Source organism: Nilaparvata lugens, chromosome 11 (assembly GCF_014356525.2).
Source record: "Nilaparvata lugens isolate BPH chromosome 11, ASM1435652v1, whole genome shotgun sequence".
Taxonomy (NCBI): domain Eukaryota; kingdom Metazoa; phylum Arthropoda; class Insecta; order Hemiptera; family Delphacidae; genus Nilaparvata; species Nilaparvata lugens.
In genome coordinates this window covers 28,937,488-28,960,894 of record NC_052514.1, presented here as the reverse complement: position 1 = coordinate 28,960,894, position 23,407 = coordinate 28,937,488, and the positions used below count along the sequence as shown (strand labels likewise).

The window sequence follows — 23,407 nt, the reverse complement described above, 5'->3', positions numbered from 1 at the left end:
TGATTTGTCTCTCCACCTCTTCCTCATGCCAATTACTCTTCCTTTCCCTCCTCTTCTTCTCATATTCTTCTTTCTCTTTTTTTATTCTTTCTATTCTCATTCTCTTCCACTGTTTCTCTATTTTCTTCCATTACAGTCAACTTCCAACCGTTTTTATCATCTTTCTTCTGCTATTCATCTTTCCTCCTCAATCCCAATCCTCGCTCTTTTTTATTATTTTTTTCATTTGCCTAGATCTTCTTCATCATCTCTCAATGATATTTCCCTTGATCCTTAGATCCTCCACTCCATCTGCCTTTATTTCTTCATCTCAATGTTCGTCCTCACTTCTTCTCCAATATTCCACGTTTTTGATTGTGCGCTGTCCTTTCCTCCTTCATGACGGAATAAATTTTATTTCGTTTTTATTCATTCTTCTTCTCATCCTATTCTAGCTCAACCTCTCTCTGTTGCTCTTCTCATTCTTCCACCTCTTTCTCTACCTACACTATCATGTTCCTCCTACTTATTCTCTTCCTTTTTATCCTTTCCTTGTTCTCCTCCCCACATTCTCTCTTTCCCACACGTTTTCCGTTCCATCTCCATACACTCTCCTTCATTTTCCTGGTTTCTTCATCCGTCTTCTTTTTTCTATTAACTTTTTTCAATTTTCTCCTCTACGGTGTCCTCCATCGCCATATTTCTTTCAGTTTTTCCTGTTTGTCTAGCCTGGTCGGCACAACACTTGACAACTATTCAGATTCATCAGGTCAACAACTACACGTGACAACTTCAACTCGTATTGTGTTCTCCGACTTTATCTCTATAGTGAGAATTACTGCCAGCATTGTTTGCCCTGTTAGTGTTATTTTCAAGGAATCCTGACAGTTCTGAGTGAATCTCTCAATATTGAGTCGGTAGCCAAGAAGACGTGTATTGTGTGATCTTTTAAGATGTCTCCTGCTGACAGAGAATCATGCTCCTGCTACTGAGCGTCTGATGTACTCCTATACTGACTGAACTCGAACACAGTCATGCATCTACATCCACCTGAAATCAGCACAGAGAAAGATTGGAAATACTGGATCAGTGGCTGTTGTTTATGAAGAGATTCACTTACACCTGTCAGCATTATTTGTTGACTTGGAAGCATTGATGTTTATAATAATATACGACTGTTTAACAGTGAATACGGTACACCGTAGAAGTGTTGAGAATATTAGAATCGATGGAGATAAAATAATTAGTAAGGATAACAGAGTTGGGAGAAAAACTACGAGTATTGAGTTCATTCTCTCAATGCAACGATTTGCGTGCTGAAAAACGAATAAAGTTAATCTCGTAAAAGGAGAGTATAATTATTAAAATAAGAGAGAGTATAATTATAATGGAAAGCGATGTGATTCTAATACTTCAACTCATATTTTGTAAAACTTGAGACATCATGTAATCTCAAATTCGAATTATTCACTTTTCAATCAAAATAGCACTAAACACTTTGTAATACTGTACTATCAATGGGCAAAATTGGAATGAACTAAAATATAATTGATCTATCATAACGGAGATCTCTTACAACATTATGATCAACTTTCTAATAATAAGGGTAATCTATTGGAATAATTTAATGATGAATGACAGAAAGATTCGTTCTTCTTCATTCAATAAGGTAGTCAATTGATAGAACCACTTCTCCGTGGGAATAGGAGAAGAAAAATGAAAGTGGTTCGTTATCTCATCTTTTCGGATAGGTATTTCAAATTTGTTATTTTCACCCTTGAAACCTACATATGAGTTTATACAAGAGAGCTTTTTGAAAGCCTAGTTATAAGTTCATACATTGGATTCGCTTATCAAATAAATACATAGATGAATAATTCCACGAGCAATGAAAATCATTCAGGACTTTTTATTCAAACCGTTTTTCATATTTTCTTATAGAAAAAATAGGCTTCAAGTGCGTTATTGTTATCATATATTGCAGCATACAATCTATAATATTGTTATACATCAGCAAATTAATACAGCATCACTTGAAGATTACCTGATGATTCTCAAAATCAGTGAAAATTAAAATTGCTGTGCATGAATACGATTCGATAAACAATGATTTGAGATTATTAATTGAATCACAAAGCTTTAAAAAGCTAATATTTCCCTCTCTAGAAATACTGTTGAGCATTATCTCTGGAACTCCAACAACCTAGAACTAAGAGGCTGTCTCACTCATCATCAGTCCAAGAGATTTCATTAAACTAGGCTCTGAAGCAGTTGATGCCTACTCTTTTCATCTTAGAAATATATCTTGAAAATATTTGAAGGCATCTGCTGCAAAGAATAGCTGGTCTGTTGGTGATAGAGTGCTGAAAGGTGCGGAGAGATCACTTGAAACTGTCAGAATTGGTTGCATGGGAGGCGTTAGTGTTATCCATAAGGATTGATGACAGTTTTAAGTGAATTTCACCGTGGAAGTAGCGTGGTATGAGATTTTGACCGGGTCGAGAGGTGTGCGTCAGAGAGCGCTGGGATGTGGGAGTTGAAGGAGAGAGATGGAAGATGATAGAAGAAAACGAAAATGTATAAGGGCGTGGCAGAAAGCAGCCAATAGGAGAGCAGCGGTACAAAGTAATGCTGTCGAGATGCTCTCTCGGTTCACCAGATTCCATCTCTTTTCAGGGAGTTTTGCGGCTGCCTGGAACCCCGTACCCCTTTTGTACCCTGCGATATCTTCACCAATGGCGAGCCCGTATCCCGGGTACAAGCTCGGGTGGGGGTTTTTCCAGGGTACGTCCTTGAGGAAATAATATGGCTGCGCAAAATCTATCGACTCGGATGTAATCCTTTTCTTACCACCCACTCCACCTCGTCAACTTCCTCCTCCTCCTCCTCCTCCTCAGCGCAGAGACGATATCCGCCGCCATCAGGAAACACAGATCCAGGTCACTGAAGATGTCATCTTATCGTTTGCAGGCTTGTAGTGGACTGAAAAACCCTTGGGAGCCACTTCTTTTCTTCTGAAATCCTCCGGGATAATAACACTGCCCCATACTCCACTGCATTCTGATGAGGCACAAAGTCCGGCAGCTTAGAGATGTTGTTTGTCTCTGACTTGAAATCCACAAGAAATACTTGTGGGTTTAATGCTTGATGATATCAAACGGAATAGTAGGAACTATATGATACCATGAAGTTAAATGAGAAATGATAAGGAAAGATATCTTTTATACACGTTTGATAAAGATAAGTTTTTATTTCTGAGCATGATACTGTCCGAAATCAAATCGACAATGTATCGGATAAAATGTATCTCACATTCTCACAGTTCTGAAATAAGTATCGATTACTGATACTTATTTCATTCATCACAATAACTGAAATATATTCCATGAGAAGTCTACGAAGACATTTAGCAAGAAATAAATATTAGTTCATAAGTTAAGAAAATTATAAGTTAAGAATAAAAGTATGAAAGTTACCAGACGAAAGAATGTTGAATGATCGAATGTGAATAAAAATGTATGGGATAGCACAATCATTTATCAAGTTCTAGAATGATTCTGTAATACTTAATGCTATATTCTTCTCTTGTCATTTCAAAATTGAAGTTCAATTAATAAATTTGTCATGAAATTACTCCATTGATTGAGAAAACTCCAAAAACCGCTTTTCCGATCCAGGTAAGAGTTCAATTATTGTGGATAACACTAGAGTTTCGAAAAGGTAAGATTTCATTTGATCCTGTTAACTTTATATGAAAAGCCGTGGAGCTCACCTACTATTTCTCACTAAGTTTGTGAGGAAGCATAAAATATTAAAATATAATGGATGAAACTAGACATCCTACGTATAATTTGAAAAAAAATTCCAATATTATATACTTGTTTATCGTGATTATGATACAGTACACAGAGACATACAAAATTGAGAGTGGGTCTGGATAAGGGGATGTATAACTTGTTCTCGTAGATATGAGAATACATAGTTTTCTTCATGCATGCTATCTTCCAAGAACCTTAAGGTACGAGTCTCCAATTTTATTTTTGTAGATTTCAATTACCTTTTTTCCTCAAATTAGAGGTGAAAGATCTCTTTATCAGTATAGGTGTATTAAATGAGAATTCATGAATCAGTGGTAAGTGTCAATATCTTCAATTGATGAAGCTGGGTCTAAAACAGAAAAATCAAATCATCCACCTTAAAAACACGTATTGCTTTTACTATTTAATAAAATAGTAATACAATTATTCCAATAATTTTCCCTCACAATATTCCACAGCTATGAATCGTATCACGGTAGTTGTCTGATATTTGAGATTATGATTATTTTCCGACACAGTATTCTCTGTAACGTCATTATCTTCTTCAAGATCATTATTACAATAAGCCACGCATCGCAAGTCACGCAACACCGTGCTAGAAGTGGTGAGATCCCCGCTGAAATGTGTTCTTTCAGATGGCAGAAACTTGTCTTGGCAGCTTGTAATGCAAATAATAACACTTTAATTTCTCGACAAGTTATTCTGCGTGAGATTAGAGCTGTAACGAGCAATTTGGTGGGCACTTTGTATGGTTTGTAGGACACGTTGTGGAGGCGGAATTAATTGAGCTGTCGTTACTTGAGGATAGAAAACAAACTATTCATTGAATTATTGATAATAACTGATTATTTCTGATAACCAACTACCTGTTATTGACCTTACAAATTACCATTGAACATTCAGTTTCATAAATTCACTATCAAGGTAATCTGAAAATTAATTTTGGAGTACTAGTAGGTCTACTATTTTTTCATCCATTGAGTAAGAGACAAATCGTGGAGATTTCGATTTGCTGGAACAAGAATACATTTGCTTTGAGTACTGTGAATATTGTTGAAAGTTCAAGGATAAAACCATTGGAAGATATCGAAAGGTGAGATTGAGATTTATAGAAGAAAGGAAATTTATATAGTTAGGAAGAAAGAATCTGAAAAAAATTATTTCAATGAAGATAATATCAGCAGTTACAAGGCAAAGATTAATAATGATAAATGGTGTATGTTCACTGAATCAATCAAGAAAATTATCCATCTCATCGGATAAAATAATAGTTTTATTGGTTACTGAAGCTACAACCTCTTTGAAAACCTGTTTCAAATGATGGTAAGTAGTAGTCTTATAATACTAACAATAATCTATACTTGAAGTACATTAATTTCCAGAATAAAGAGCCTGATAATCATTGAAACCTTATTATTATTTCCATATTATGAACTTCAAAGGCAAAATATTAGTTAAAAATATGATTGGCCCTTATTCTCATCTTAGACACTGGCGTCTGTTGACTGACAAGTATTTTGAAGGAGCTATAAATAGAAAGAAGTCTCCATAATCATTTTCATGTTCATCAACGAACTCAAGTATTGTATGTAAGAATCTACAGCAAGATCCTTCTAATATAAATTATGTAATTTGTTTTTCACTGGAGAAGTATCAATGGAATTTGGTAACTCAACAATTTACAAACCCAGGTCGAAAAACATTACAAAATATACGAAGATAAGTCAATTACCATCCGCAATGTAGGTTTATTTTTCTTTTTGTTGGTTGGACTGTTGATTTGCATTGATGATGTATTCTTTGTTCATTTGTGTTTATATCCAGGCTAGTTTCAAACAGCTATTTCAATTCCATCATCACTGATTCACTGGCATGCTGTTAATTATGACAGCTACACTATTTATTTTCACCAAATTTAGAGTATAAGGATCAGTGGGATTAACCGTTTTTCGTGGTAGGAGAGTGGACAAAATTTATTGAATTCCATTCATAAACACTCAGTTATGGAAGAACACTATTCCCGTATAGCACTGAAAGTTTTGATGAATTTCCCCTTATACACCTTCCGACCTCGGAAAACGGTTCACAGAACGTTGGTGCAAATGACAACTATAATAACAACATGTCAGTGATGATGGAATAGAAAAAAATAGTTTGAAACTAGCCTAGATATAAGAACAAATAAGCAAAGAATGCATCATTTACGCAAATTAACAGTGCTACCAACATGAACAGGAATACACCATTACGGATAATAATTGACTCGTAGATGTGAGTTTTATGTGGTAAGTGTTTTCTATAAGTGATGAATTCAATGATTCATGAAAGAGAGGAAAATACACGAGAATGAAGACAAAAAATGTGTGTTATATGAGGAGAAGAAGAATGAATTATCGATAAACTCGTGACATTGATTATATTGCAGTAACACTTAAGTCCAGGAAATTCGATTAATAGAAGAGAGCACATCATAAAACTCCTTCATACACGTCAATCCAGTCATTATGGTAACTGAGTACCGAAAAACTTTTCAGATTGAATGTTATAGAGACATCAACTTATACGGTTAGCTCCCCTCTTTACATGCTATTAGAGGTGCATTAACTTTGAAAATGACACTCTCTTCGCGTTTCAGCCACCATAACAATATTGCACGAGTATTTAATATGGCTGCACATCTCATTTGACATGATTCGTTGGAGTTTTCATCCCTCCGCTTTTCCAGACGCCAAACTTTGTCATGAAATAAGAAAAACTTCTCACAACAGACGGCTGTTTAAATTGAGTAGAAAGAGGGGTGAATATGTAAAAGGTATCGACCTAATGCCTCGCCATATCTGATGCTGAATCTCTGTCTCTGTTATTTCCTGTTAACCATTATCAAACACATGTCTTCAAGTTTGTTTCAACACAAATAGAGTCATTAAAGTTTATGCGACAACTTTTGCACCACATCCGTTTCCAATCAGATCGTTTTTGAATTGTAACTTCAACAGAAACTAGAACAAGAATTTGATAGTTCCTGTATTATTCGCAGATTGAGCTAATCAGTGAATTGATTGTTGCTTCTATTTTCATTCAATTCTTCTTATTTTTTTGTTATTCATAATGATATTCTATCATGGCAAGATTATCTGATGCTATTATGTTATTGTGGATTGGGATTTGAGCCTGTATAAACTTCTACGACAGTAGAATTTCCATATCGAAGAAGAAGAGTAGCTTATTCTCATCCCCTAGCTTTCCATCAGGCATGGAGCTACTGTTTGATTCTAAATAATCAAATTGTAAATGATAATTGATTCGTATTACAGCATCTTCATCATAAAAATACAATATACAGTATTATCTTTCAATTATTCATTCATCAATTCATTTGAAAATAAAAAATTATCAAATCTATCATTATTTAGCTTTTTTCGCTGTAGTTTATAAATAATTGCAAATGCTTGTTGAATGTCAAATCAATATTCACTCAAATGATCAAATCAAGACTTAATAGATGTGAGTCTATTCTTAAAAGATTATATAATAATCGTTGGAAAGATGAAAATAACGACAAATAAATCATCCTCTGGTTTATCAGTTAACTTAGTTTTCAATAATGATAAATGGATTCGAATTGATTGAATTATCGCATTATTCATCAAATCAAGCTGATCAAAGACAACTAATACGTGATATAATAATACATTGATTAGAGAAGATTCGACTGTTCTTCTTGGCAATCATTGTTAATAAGTGAATTTGAGCAATTAATTCAATCCATTTGATACGAAACTTTGATCACTTCTATGAGTAAGAAATTCGAATCGATGAAATTGAAACATTTATTCAAAAAACCCACTAATGAAATATGATATAATAGAATAAATTCTTTTTCACTTGCTCAAGTTACAATAAATATGGGGATGTATTAAAAAGCAATATAATGAAAACTAGGATATTATGGATATATTAAAAAGCATTATAATGAAAACTAGGATATTATGATACATGTTAATGAATAATTTATACTGTTATTGATTTAAACTACATGGAATAATATATTGACTACATCAAGGAGAGTTCACTCTCTTCTATTGATGAGAGATCACCATTGGCAAGTGAACTCAAGCGGTTGATCGAATCCACTTGATACGCAACTTGAATCACTTTTATGAGTGATCCATTGAACCTCGGTGCTGGCTAATTTATAGGGCACTGGGTTCTAAAGTAGAATGAATGGCATTCGTGAGCATTGGCCACATTAGCATTGCAAAACCTCCTCTGGAATCTTATAAATATGTAGCAGCCACTCTATCTTGGCTCTAATGCTATTCGCATTAGAATATAGTTGGGCTTTAAAGTCATCAATCATCCTCCATTAACTCCCGTAATGATGAGGTAGGTGGCTCGTCATTTGTTTTGTTACGAATTGTTGGATCCAATTATTTGGTAATTATTACACTTTTGTTATCAGATGTTTTGTGAACAAGGCTTGTATCATAGACAAATAATAACAACGCTCATAGAAAGATTGTATAGGCCTCTTTACAGACCTTGGCGAATAACGGTGAACGATATTCTTTCCAAGCAATGAAGGCCTGAATATTGTGTCATGATTTATAGTATTTGAAAAATACCATTTCACAAACATATAGGAAAGGTACGGATTCATTATAATTGTAATGATAGTGTGAGGTGAGTTTTGTCTTTCTTGATTTTACTTGAGTTTACTTCTTGATTTTCAGTTTAAGAATAAGAACTATGTCAAAAACAGATTTGAAAAAAAGGATTCATAATAATTATTGTGAATGACAATGTAGGGTGAGTTTTGCCTTCTTGGTTTTTCTGTAAAACACGTTAGGTTGTAGCCTATTTGTTTCAAATGGAGATTTGGATCATTTTTACATGCTGGTCACTAAACAAGTGATGAACAAGGAATATAAAAACTGAAGCTCAGGAAATTGTTAGAGATTCATTCATATCTAAGGAAGCAGTAAGATTCAAATTACAGATCATCCCTTCAAAATCAACTTGATAGAAAAATGGACAAAAAAGGAGAAAATAAATTGAAACGTTTATTGAATAACTAGCAGGTAACCCGTGCTCCGCAAGGATGTAATTGAAAACTTGACGAACTGAAATCTTGAAGGATAAGGCCTATAAACATCCTCGATAAATTGGGAAATCCATATGCAAATTTTCAAGTTATTCAGATCAGTAGTTCAGACTTGATGATGCGACATTCGTAAATGTCTTATTCCGTGATTGTATAAGCCGGTTCTTTCCTTTATTATAAATAAATACTAGCAGGTAACCCGTACTCCGCAAGGATCTAATAATTAAGAATTTGACAAACTGGAAAGTTGAAGAATTCAAAGACGTCACTACTTCTTCCCTTCAAAATCAACTTGATAGGAAAAAGGACAAAACACATTGAAACTCTTATCCAATACATACAGCAGGAAACCCGTGCTCCGCAAGAATGTAATTGAAAACTTGACCTACTGGAATCTTGAAGAATTTAAAATAGGCATATGAACATCCTCGTCAAATTAAGAATATATATGCAAAATTTCAAGTTAATTAGATCAGTAGTTCAGACGTGATGATGCGTCATTTGTAATAATTCTCCTATCCCGTACATGTATAACACGGTTCTTTTCTTTATTATATTAAAAACTAGCAGGTAACCCGTGCTCCGCAAGGATCTAATTGAAAATTTGACAAGCTGAAAACTTGGCGTACTGAAATCTTGAAGAATTCAAATTACGCCTAGAACCATCCTCGTTAAATTAAGAATCTATATGAAAAATTATAAGTCAATCAGTCCAGTAGTTCAGACGTGATGATGCGTCATTCGTAAACTTCCTATCCCGTACGTCCCGTAAAAGCCGGTTGTTTCCTATATTTTATATTATAGAATAAAGATAATGTGAGGCAACTCATACAACAATACATTTCTAATATAGGAGAGCTGCAAACTCCGTTTCATACACCCCTATCTCCAATTGACAATAACTCAGGTGCATCCTTATTGGCGACATATGTTCCATATAACTGGAGCCCGGCCCCATAGTTCAGTTGAACCTTACCTCGTGCTGGTTTAATTGAAGTGTCTGAGAACGCCATGGTGCATTAGCATTTCACGTATGGTGTGCTGCTGAAAGGCATTTGACACCGGTGTCCCAACTTCTCCTACCCTCTCCTACACTCTCATTCCTTCACCTGTCCTCTCTCTCACTCACTGTGAAGTGTAAAGGAAGCCACCGAACGGGGTTCAGTGAGCGTTATGACATTATAAGAGGGTTGTAAGGGGCTAGCTCAAGGGTTCTCTGGGAGTATCTCGGTAGGCAAATCTCACTGCGTCACTTCCACACCTCTCTTCATCAACTTCCAACCCTTAAACCACTCTCCCCTGAACCTCCTCCACACCCTGAAACTCACCTCAAAACACCACCGCATAAATGAAAACAGCTCTCAGCACCCGTACCCCCGAAATCCGTTCAGTGAGGAATCTTGCAGTGCGGAAAATATGGTTTAAATAAGCCTCTTCCTCTCACCGAGATTACCTTCATATTGAGGCTCAGCACTCTTTGATTCTATAAACGCCAACGTTCACTGAATTGTAATGCCGTGATTGGGGACTTGTTAGAGGATTGTCAGTCATTTGCACTTTGTATAGCGGATTAGAGGATCGGATGGAAAAGTGAATAATGAGAATGTTTGTCGTCTGAATGAATTCACACACATAATGTGCGAATGTGGCGCTGTTTTCAGAATAAAAACTATGTGCTATTATTTTATTTCACTATAAATGTCTCCACCCATCGAAGTTAACTACGATACTACGTTATATATTCCCAAAAGGTTTGAGCTAATCAAATTTAATCAGAAAACAGTATGTATATTCACAATTCTCACATTATCACAATGATAATGATGTAATACAGATAAACTACCAACTCTGGCTGACGGCACAATTGATTTTTTGTTATTGCTTCAGAATTGTAATTGTGCTTTTTGTTAAGAGTATCAATAAATTCTTTATCTTTCTATCTATTCACAATTCTCAACTAAAATGGAATGCAGTAGGGTTCCATTGGCTCTATATGCTTGAATATGACACCGATAGTGCGTTGACCTATACATGAGTGATATATGAATCGTCATTATCATGAGTCGATTAATTTAATGATCTTCAGTAGGATACTACTCTTCAAATCATGAAACTCTTGTATAGTAATAGATAGCTGAATAAGGCGTAGTTTCTGAGCTTTTCTAGTACACAATCTCCATCAATTCCAGTATGGGTTGGTCTATCATATACTTCAGTATATCGACTAAACTAGAGACCTCAGAATGATTCTCCTTCACTTCCAATATTTCTTTAAAAAAAATATTCATAACCTTGACTAGAAACGTTCTTCCAAGTACTGCATTAGCAAATCTACAACATAATCAACTGCATCATACACATATTAAAATCATAAACACACATCAACAACAAATGAGTTATATACACATTTACAATCAAATACTGCATACACATTAGCTATCAGTCACTCATTGTCAACCCTAGCTTCTATTGAGTGCTACCACTGCCAATAGTGTTGACAGGAGTCGTTTCCATTCATAGGCAAATGCTGTGACATTTGTCCACAAGTGCGTTCACCCCTGCCTGGTAAAGTTCACCATTATTCAACTAATGGACACCAGTCAACTACTGAAAGAGAGCAGAACAAAGCTGAATGAGATCACAAGATTTATGAACAAGTAGCTTGGCTAATTCGACTTGTATTCTACTCCTGAAAAAGGTAACAGATGTCGGAGTGTTGCAGAATATTTAGTGAGATGTATTTGTCGCCAAGGCCGTCTCTATTTTGTGTTCATCGACCTCTCATAGAAGTTGTCTCCTGTGAAAGAAAAATCACAGATTAGTTTTTGTTCAAGTTATTTATGATGTTAGTATAATCTTGCATAACATATGCTATCTTTTCTTCACGACACAACCATCTGACAGGCAGTTCCTCGAATTTAAATCACGAATTAGATTAATTTGAATTCATTGGAATAGCAATTAAGAGTATAGAATCAGTTCTGAATCCAGTAAAATAGAATTCATGAGTGACATGATATGGGAAAGTCATTCTTCAAAATAACCCTCATAGAAAGGTTTTATTATAAGTCAATCGCAATTCTCAAGTTCTTCGACCTAAATCAATCACAACAATAAGTTTTGAAAAGTAGATTCATTCTTGATTAATAATCTTTGTTTGATTGTATTACTCATGATTCGTAATGATGAAAACCTACTAATTAAAATTTTGATGATGATTCGTACTCAACTCTTGAATAGAGGTGTCCTTGTGTTCGAATGATGAGATTGATGTGAGGATTTCTCATGTGCTCTCAAGATGTGCGTACCGTTTCAGTATCAGGTTTACTTAACTGTAGCCAAAATATTGAGAAACACAATATTATCTAACCAGGATCATTCAAAGATTGAAATTCTGATTCGGAAATTAGACGTCTGAGAGACGTCCGGTAGTAATAGTGGATAGTCGTTGGTGGCACTAAGAGTAACCTTCCCTATATTGCACTTGGATCTTTTATGTCTGAAGTCTAACAAATTTTGAGAAATTCATTCTTTCCCATTCAATGGGCTCCAATCGGTTTTGAGATTAAGACTGAGAAAATTACTGTGAAAGTATCAAAGTGGAAAGCTTTAATCAATTTAAGTTACTTAACGATCAATGAACAATGCACTCACCCAGGAAACCACCGACCATCAATTTCCCTCCTCATTCATTCTCCAACTTCCAATCAAACTGACTAGCTCGAGCATGCTCGACGAATGTACTCGAACGTACTCGGTCGAGTATAAAACCGATCTTCCATCATTGACATCCCCTGCTGACAAGTGGTTATTACGTAAGATCAACTGTATGGACAAGTTGCGAATCACCATTAGATTAATTGCACCACGGAGCTAAGTGATCCGCCAATCAACGCACGACTTACGATGGCGGGAAGCGATTTGAATTTCAAATAAGTTACTTTAACACAAGACCTCCACCGTCACTTCCTCTGTTGTCCGAGCTGGAAGATAAATTAACAATAAGGCAACTCTCAATCTACTCTTTTCTCGACTTTCTCAGTCGCTTCTCCGTGTTTCTCCTCTATTCTCACACACTATCTCTCTCCACTTCCTTCTTTCCCTCCTGACTCTTCTCCCAATCAGTTCCACTCACTCTCTCTCACTCGCTCACTCACGCTCTCTCTCTCCTCTCCCTCTTTCCTTTTATTTTTCTGTCTCTCTTTCGTTACCCCCAATCCATCCAACAAATTTCCTCCAGAGTCTCCACATTTCCCGGAGCTGGTCCGATATACTGTTCGGCCTACATATGTAATGCACTCTGTATAATTGAATCGAACTGTTCCCAAGATTTAACTGCCCGATTTTATTGTCGGGACTCCATTCATCTGTTTTATAACTTGGGAATGGCTTTGATATGGCGGATTGTTGTCTTAAAGGGTTGTAAACTGCTGTCTCATTGCATGATTTCCCGGTTTGGTTGTTTCGATCGGGAATTAGGGCCAGAGTTTCCTGATTTGAGATGTAGAGTGAACTCATGGATCACAAGAAACTTGATGTCATTACTTTATGCACTGATCATGTTCGCTTTGCTCAAAAGCCATCATTTGAAAAAGTTTGAATACCTTGAAAAGAGAAATGTATGTCAATACCTTAGAGAAAAAAACATTGATGAATCCCTTTTCAAAATATAATCTGATGAATGAACATTCATTCAATAATGTGAACATTATTTAAAGCTCTTCTGATTCCATTTCAACTCATACATTATTCATCAAGATTACACAATAAGATCTAAAGATGTTATCCTTCTTTCCTAATTTACACAGATTCATTAATTTCTAATAAAAATCACTTTTATCTTATGAAAAGTGATTTAATAATAAGCAGTTCGTGATGAAAAACAACATTGAAGAATAAAAATCACTTCATGCACAGAGATTCAATTGCATGGATATTGTTTTTAATCGAACTGCGATGAGTACAAATCAACTTTGAACTTGCTGAGAAGGAACTCAAACTATTTTCTGAAAAGGGACTCAACATTTTGTTGAACATGTCAACTATTCTTTATCATTGTAACTTAGGGATTGATTGGAATCACACATTGCGTTCTACTGTATACAATAACCATGCAATAAAAATTTTGAATCTTATCAACGTCATGATGATGGTCAACTTATGGATTATCTCGTATTTGGAGACCAATAATATAAGGATAATCAAGTCTGAACACGTTGTATTACAATAATTGGGAGAGGGAGTTCTAAATTGATTGAATATGAGCTTGAGTTTGGTGTAGCACTCTGTCATAAGGATACTAATAAAATTCGAAACCTTTTCATTATCTTATTCATCACAAACACTACTCTCACCCATACTCTCTCCACTGTACTATCAGTGTTACTACTTCACTAATATGATATGTATTCTCTATATACTTTTCTATATCACCTTGATATGTTTCATTCATAAATGAATGCCCTCAGGTCTCTTCACCAAGGCAGATACACAGGAACCTTGTCAACGACGATGATCAAGACGGCTTCGAGAGATGATTGAAGCCGATCAAGTCGATGGGGATGCCATTTGTGGATGACATTTGTGGTTGCCGAACTGGTGGTGGCTGTGGTGACCCCATCAGGCAACCACCGGACATAAACGACCACTGATTTATCTCGAAATGGGCGTCACCACATCTGTGCGACTCCGACCGACAAATTGCAATCCGCAATATCTCTAATAAATTATTGTGACCATTATTGCAAGTAGACTGCTGTAGTGAGACTAATCTTGATAATAATTCGGAACCCCGTTTCCGAGAGAGGAGGTCCACCCCGCGATGGTGAACCCCTTTGCTGACTACAGTGCCATATGATCACAAATAAGCGGGAAAATTAGTTGAGGCCGATACTTTTGTTGGATGGAATTGAGGGTACGGAACTCGTTTGTGGTGTGATTTGTAGCGAAATATGGGAGATTTTCATTCTATATTAATGGAATTGACGAGGATGGTGGTTGTGAATTGTGTGGCAAGATGTTTTGTAGGAAATATCGGAATCATCATTCTGTAATGATGGAATCGACGAGTTTGATTTTTTGAAAACATGTAAAAATTCAGTTTTGATTCCATCTCTATATCAATGAAGTTGATGAATATGCAACTAATATTGTATAAGACTTGTATTCGTTGGTATTGTGTTGAAACTTATAATTATGTAGAACAAGGTTTTTGTTGAGATCTGATTTATTTATTTATTTATTAGGTTAGCAAAAAAATACAAGAATCGGAAAAGAAAAAACAGGCTATTGCCCAAAACTTCTTCAATTTTCTAATTTAGTTTTAAATTGTCCAAATATTATAGGTTATGTCCATTCAAATTTCTACATCAAATCACAATCTAAAATATAAATTAGAATAAAACAAACAATTTTAAATTTGGATGCATTAATAATAAAAGTTTCTTAAAAACATGAAACAAACTATAAATTCACAAAATAAATAATTAAAACACTTAAATTTTGAGCTCGAAAATATCACATTCACCTTAGCTATATAACAGCTGTAAATTTGAACAAGAACGTCAAGTTCAATTTCTAGGTTCGAAAATTTGAAGAACCTGAAATGAGTCCATAAAAATACTGAGAATGTTATTTTGTATTTTATAGACTTTGTATTCTGTGTTGTATTGACTGAAAAGTATCATTGATGAGGAAACTCTCAAAATATAGACATATATTATGGTGCCATTGGTTGGATCTGAACATGAGTCATCCATGGCAGCAGTCTCGGAAACTCATTTCCAATTTATACAATTTTCATTGACGCAGTAAAGTAACATTATCAGTAAACATTCAAAGTGAGAGATGTGACAGAAAAGTACCTCATTTTAACTATAATGATTTGATTTGATGATAAATTTATGTTGAATCTAATAAGGCAACTGATATAAGAATATGAATTTGAATGAATGAAATTATTTATTTACCAAAAACAAATAACTCATGTAATATAATGAATAAATAATTGAATGGAACTCATCTTCAATATTATTTTATTCATCCTGTGACTTTTCATACTGTATTATTGAGTCTTGGAAACCTTCGATTCATACAATATCAATCTATGTTTTTGTTTCAGAGAATGGAGTGGAACGGCACATTTTTTACATACTCCGGCCTTCGATCTGGCATCACCTCTTTCCCATTCTCTCTATTTTTTCGAGTTAATAATGAATGCTATTATTCATCGAAAAATGATACCACGCCTAGATGGCTCGCCAAGATTTCATCTTCAATCAATCAATCAATTTTATTAGAAAAACATTTTTACATTGTTGGGTCCTGCTAAACCCGTGGGTTTTTCAGCAGGTGCCAGATCAAAAACAAAATTATTCACAACGTTAAATTAAAATTAAGAATAAATAAAATAAAATAGCTTGTCTTATACAGCAAGATTTCATTTGCTATTTATATAACTCCTCACTCTGATAATAATTCTATCCTCCTATAATTCTGTAATTTATTATTTACTCGTACACGTTTGAGAAAAAGAAGAGCTGATGTTCACGTCGTAGGAAATATCTGAACTCCCATAGCAGAAAACGTATTTGATCTCCTTTACCACAAATCAACCAAATAACACACAATCACACACAAAGAAAGGGCCTATCAATATCCCTTTCAGTAAGCTTTGGGGTAGCAATTACTAGGTAGCTACTTCTCAGAGACCTCCACATTCTCAATTCTCTACTCTTATACCTTTCAAACGTCCACTTAAAGCCTACAGAACCTTTTCATCCACCACCATCCTTTCAATATCCTATCAATTCAAGTATCCCAAATCAAATTTCCCTAAATTAGGCAAAGCTATGCCTGAACCTCTCATTGATCATCCGGTGGTCTAAATTAGGCAAAGCTATGCCTGAATTTCTCTTCCCGGCGCCACTAAAAGAAATGCACACGACAGATGTCTAACCAGGCATCGATTGCTTCTGTGGCTGGAAGGCACTTTAATTTGCCACGATTGAAGGGTGTAACAGCTTTGAAGAATAAGCTGCAGCGTTTAATGTGCGATGCCGAGTCTACCACATGTTCTCTCATGATACCCGACTTCTTTCAACCGACCAACAATTGCCGATTCTGCTCACTTTCCCTGAATTTTTCCTAAGGGTGATTTGTAACTTGGAGCCTCCCTTTAGACGCAACAATGACGCCAACTCTCACTCTAATTCACCCTCTCGCCTTTCTCCCACCCTCGGGGCACCTACTCAGCCACGAAAAGATCGGGAAAGAGCTATTACCAAATTTCATTAGCCTTTTATCGGATGTTAGCCTTTCGAAGTTAAAAGCGTTTGTTTTGATGAGAGGTTTCTAAAATATCGAGCACTTGATCTGTAAGTATCATTCGAATCTAATTTCTGGGTTTGAATAAGAGTCATTCTGAAAAAGTCGGATTCTATTGGTGTTATTGGAGCATGTGATTTTAGTGAATGAAAGTTTAAGGAAATTTGGATTCAAATGATAGGTTCGAGGTAAATGGTAATTCAGTATCACTTACCCTCATATCAGTACTCACAATGCAAGCTTTCAGTATTCACCCTTATCTATAATTTATTCTGAAGAGCGATCAATAATAAGCTATTTTTAAATTTGTATTGCTGCTTCAATTCTACCGACCAATTGAAACTCTTATTCTTTAGAACACTGTTCTTAGCCGGCTATTGATTCCATTGTAGGTGTGATTATAAGTAATTCATTGATTTCCTAAAAGTTATCAAGAGTCTACCTCTTAAAAGCGAGACAATCATCTTCAATCAATCAATCAATTTCATTAGAAAAACATTTTTACATTGTTGGGTCCTGCTAAACCCGTGGGTTTTTCAGCAGGTGCCAGATCAAAAACAAAATTATTCACAACTTTAAATTAAAATTAAGAATAAATAAAATAAAATAGCTTGTCTTATACAGCAAGATTTCATTTGCTATTTATATAACTCCTCACTCTGATAATAATTCTATCCTCCTATAATTCTGTAATTTATTATTTACTCGTACACGTTTGAGGAAAAGAAGAGCTGATGTTCACGTCGTGGGAAATATCTGAACTCCCATAGCAGAAAACGTATTTGATCTCCTTTACCAAAAATCAACCAAATAACACACAATCACACACAAAGGAAGGGCCTATCAATATCCCATTCAGTAAGTTTTGGGGTAGCAATTACTAGGTAGCTACTTCTCAGAGACCTCCACATTCTCAATTCTCTACTCTTATACATTTCAAACGTCCACTTAAAGCCTACAGAACCTTTTCATCCACCACCATCCTTTCAATATCCTATCAATTCAAGTATCCCAAATCAAATTTCCCTAAATTAGGCAAAAATATGCCTGAACCTCTCATTGATCATCCGGTGGTCTAAATTAGGCAAAGCTATGCCTGAATCTCTCTTCCCGGCGCCACTAAAAGAAATGCACACGACAGATGTCTAACCAGGCATCGATTGCTTCTGTGGCTGGAAGGCACTTTAATTTGCCACGATTGAAGGGTGTAACAGCTTTGAAGAATAAGCTGCAGCGTTTAATGTGCGATGCCGAGTCTACCACATGTTCTCTCATGATACCCGACTTCTTTCAACCGACCAACAATTGCCGATTCTGCTCACTTTCCCTGAATTTTTCCTAAGGGTGATTGTAACTTGGAGCCTCCCTTTAGACGCAGCAATGACGCCAACTCTCACTCTAATTCACCCTCTCGCCTTTCTCCCACCCTCGGGGCACCTACTCAGCCACGAAAAGATCGGGAAAGAGCTATTACCAAATTTCATTAGCCTTTTATCGGATGTTGGCTTTCTAAAGTCGAAAACGTTTGCTTTGATGAGAGGTTTCTAAAATATCGAGCACTTGATCTGTAAGTATCATTCGAATCTAATTTCTGGGTTTGAATAAGAGTCAGTCTGGAAAAGTCGGATTCTATTGGTGTTATTGGAGCATGTGATTTTAGTGAATGAAAGTTTAAGGAAATTTGGATTCAAATGATAGGTTCGAAGTAAATGGTAATTCAGTATCACTTACCCTCACATCAGTACTCACAATGCAAGCTTTCAGTATCCACCCTTATCTATAATTTATTCTGAAGAGCGATCAATAATAAGCTATTTTTAAAATTTGTATTGCTGCTTTATTTTTACCGACCAATTGAAACTCTTATTCTTTAGAACGCTGTTCTTAGCCTGCTATTGATTCCATTGTAGGTGTGATTATAAGTAATTCATTGATTTCCCAAAAGTTATCAAGAGTCTACCTCTCAAAAGCGAGACTATCATCTTAAATATCGAAATCAGGAAGATCAATCTTATGTGGTAAACTTATCTGAGTAGTGTAAAGCTATCTAATTTCATGCAACATCAATAAAGGTAATAAGCAAACTCCTCAAAAGTTCTATGATTCGTATACGTACATTCTTATTATTCATATAAGACCTATAAATGATTTACTAGTTGTGACGGAGTAGATTTTCCTAAGATTCTGCGATTCTTGGGAATATCTATAAAATTTAATTTGCAAATAAATTATTTGGACATTATAAAGAAAATTTATTCATGATGTCTCATAAATATTAACGTTAGTACTCATTTGAATGTTATAGTTTCCGATATCGAATGTGTATATCTGTATATCAAAATAGTTCTCTCATCAATTATTCTGTTTTCTCGAGTATAAGGCAAGTACCAGACAACTTTTGATGTATGTGTATCATCATCGCGCATAAATCTCTTGGAGCATTGAGCTTGATGGGTGGTGCGAAGTATCAAGCGCGCTCTCTCCCTCCCTCATCAAGACGCCAAGAGTGCTCCTTCAAAAGTGAAAAATGTAAATTTCCACGGAAAAAAGTCAAAACGTCTCATTACTTTTGCAAATTATGCAGATAGCCAAGGCAGGCTAGAGGACCGACTGTACTTGAGAAGATATTCAGCGCATCTTTTCTCGATTTTGAGTGAGTGAGGGATGAAGCGATGAAATCTTCAGTACTTTTTTCGAAAGAAAAGTTAACTTTGATGAGAAAGGCCTAATCAGAACGGAGCTTCAAGACGGACAGACTCAGAGAAGAAAATACTAACGACGATGAAAAAAACTTTGGAAGTGTCCCTACTTTCCATTCCTCACACCTTTAGCAACGAAGTAATTTTCCTCAGCTGGAAAATGAAATATTTTTAATATAAGAGTGTCAAAGGATTTTTTACTTCTTTGATCATCCCTACTATGAGGTCGTTCCGCATTTGAATTCCAATTCTCGTCCACGCTCAGGTTCGTCTTGGATGAGCAGTGAATTTTAATGGCACTCTAATAAACTCTTCAAGGAAAATACGGTACGGTATCAGCTCTTCAAGAGTCTCATTCACTTCAGTCATATCTGATGGAATATTGCTGGCTGAATTGATATCAAAGGTCACGGAATGAAGGATCTGACTTTTTTACATCATGGAGAACTATGAAAATATATTTTCCCGACATGAAAAAGGTAACGACTTGGTAGAGTGAAAGGCAAGTATAATATATTTCATTGATATGAACAATTATTGCTACTCACAACATTATATTTCTATGAGCTTACTTTGAGAACCAATGATATAAATGATCATCTTCGATGAAAAGGCTATACTGAATAGAAAGTTTCCGTTGAGATATAAGCTACGTGAATTGATTATATTCATTAACATCGTTGGAAATGCTGATTGATTTTTCAATTCGACTATTGTATAGTATCAAAAATAAGTAAAAATTCAAATACATCTTCGAAGGAATAATGCATCCTTGAATGAGAATTTCCTCAGTATGAGGAGGAGAAACACAAAAAAATGAATGAAATACATAAATAATCAGAAATTATAAGGAAAATACACATTGCAAGTCTCTGAAATATTATTTTTAATAAGAAGTAAAAAACTTTAAGAGGTTGTCTCTCGTGCTACTCGAAGGTTCCAATATCAAACTGAGAATGTTTATTAGATAAATACGTACGCAGTAAACAATATGTTTCATTATATTCATTGGGATTTCAATAGAATATTCTTGTGCTATTGTAATTTTCCTGAAATTTGTTAGGCCTAGAATGATTGAGGGATTGAATCAAATGATTAATAAATTTATAGTAAGAAATTGAACGAGCTGCGTACTAGAATGAAACCGTTTTAACCGTTATAATAATATAACGGTACGGTACTTTTCATTCCAGTACGCAGTACGTTCAATTTTTTACTATAAATTTATTTATCATTTGATTCAATCCCTCAATTATTTTAGGCCTAACAAATTTCAGGAAGAATAACCATAGCAAAAAATATTCTACTCAAGTTCCAATGAATGAGAAAATTCACAATATCCAATAAAATAAATGTTATTCTGCATTACTCTTATCAATAATTTAATCTCTCCACATCCGTTCTGAGGATATCCTGCAATCAATTTCCTGTCATCTGTTCTTTTTTCTGTCTTCCATCATCCACTTTTTCCACCTCTTCCTCCAGACATCGATCTTGTCGATCTCCCTCCTTCTTAAGTGCATTCCACGTCCATTCTTCCGTTCATTGATTGTGACAATAACAATGTACAAGCCAATTTTGGAACAATGGCATCTGTTAAAAAACGCCGGATTCCATAAGATGTTTTGCTACTGCAACTTTCAATCCTCGAACATGTTTAGTACGGAAAAAGCCGTAATACATCATATGGCTGATCAAGATCTTTCAGCGCTATTTTGTATTCCGAATTCGTTGTCTGTTCTCGAAATTTCTTTTTTGCTATCCTTTTGGAAGTTCCTCATTTCTAATGGAACGTCAAATTCTCAATAAAACTCAGCAACCATTATTTATTTTATTTATTGTTTGGTTTCATCTGGTTCGCGGAGAATGTGTTGGTAATAATGATGAAGAATTCTAAGAGGCTCCAGAATCTCATTGTAAGTTTTCATTTTTGGTTTCTCAATCAAGATAATAATTTTGAAAAAAATATAACACTTTTAAATTCACGTTCCAGTAAGCAAGTCTTCCAGGAGCAGCTATTCATTCCAAATCATATTATCTTTATTTTTCTATTTATCAGTAGTTGTCATTAAATTGGTGGTGATTAGTTTGGAGAATTTTCCTAATTATTAATAAAAATGTTCTTCATGAAATCCACAGATGATGAGTTATGAATTTTATCATTGAATTTCAGGTGTAGTGAATTAAAAATAAATGTTTTCTTCCTAAAAAAGGTACTATTTCCTTTTTCATTTCCATTGACAGTATAAGGATATTAATCAAGAGAAGCAAAGCTGATGCTTTGCAAAGAATATTAATTTGAATGAATGAAATAATTTATTTACCAAAAACAAATAACTCATGTAATATAATGAATAAATAATTGAATGGAACTCATCTTCAATATTATTTTATTCATCCTGTGACTTTTCATACTGTATTATTGAGTCTTGGAAACCTTCGATTCATACTATATCAATCTATGTTTTATGTTTCAGAGAATGGAGTGGAACGGCACATTTTTTACATACTCCGGCCTTCGATCTGGCATCACCTCTTTCCCATTCTCTCTATTTTTTCGAGTTAATAATGAATGCTATTATTCATCGAAAAATGATACCACGCCTAGATGGCTCGCCAAGATTTCATCTTCAATCAATCAATCAATTTCATTAGAAAAACATTTTTACATTGTTGGGTCCTGCTAAACCCGTGGGTTTTTCAGCAGGTGCCAGATCAAAAACAAAATTATTCACAACTTTAAATTAAAATTAAGAATAAATAAAATAAAATAGCTTGTCTTATACAGCAAGATTTCATTTGCTATTTATATAACTCCTCACTCTGATAATAATTCTATCCTCCTATAATTCTGTAATTTATTATTTACTCGTACACGTTTGAGGAAAAGAAGAGCTGATGTTCACGTCGTGGGAAATATCTGAACTCCCATAGCAGAAAACGTATTTGATCTCCTTTACCAAAATCAACCAAATAACACACAATCACACACAAAGGAAGGGCCTATCAATATCCATTCAGTAAGTTTTGGGGTAGCAATTACTAGGTAGCTACTTCTCAGAGACCTCCACATTCTCAATTCTCTACTCTTATACATTTCAAACGTCCACTTAAAGCCTACAGAACCTTTCATCCACCACCATCCTTTCAATATCCTATCAATTCAAGTATCCCAAATCAAATTTCCCTAAATTAGGCAAAATATGCCTGAACCTCTCATTGATCATCCGGTGGTCTAAATTAGGCAAAGCTATGCCTGAATCTCTCTTCCCGGCGCCACTAAAAGAAATGCACACGACAGATGTCTAACCAGGCATCGATTGCTTCTGTGGCTGGAAGGCACTTTAATTTGCCACGATTGAAGGGTGTAACAGCTTTGAAGAATAAGCTGCAGCGTTTAATGTGCGATGCCGAGTCTACCACATGTTCTCTCATGATACCCGACTTCTTTCAACCGACCAACAATTGCCGATTCTGCTCAC

General features: G+C 35.2%; 1 protein-coding gene across 1 annotated transcript in view; it reads left to right on the top strand.

Moving 5' to 3' along the window:
* LOC111049500 overlaps positions 1 to 16,332 on the top strand; it is a 169,323-nt gene extending 152,991 nt beyond the window's left edge. The window contains exon 5 of the transcript XR_005572501.1: positions 16,022 to 16,332. The gene's annotated coding sequence lies outside the window, so the exon portion shown is untranslated. The remainder of the gene's footprint in view (positions 1 to 16,021) is intronic.
* Positions 16,333 to 23,407: the final 7,075 nt, after the last annotated feature.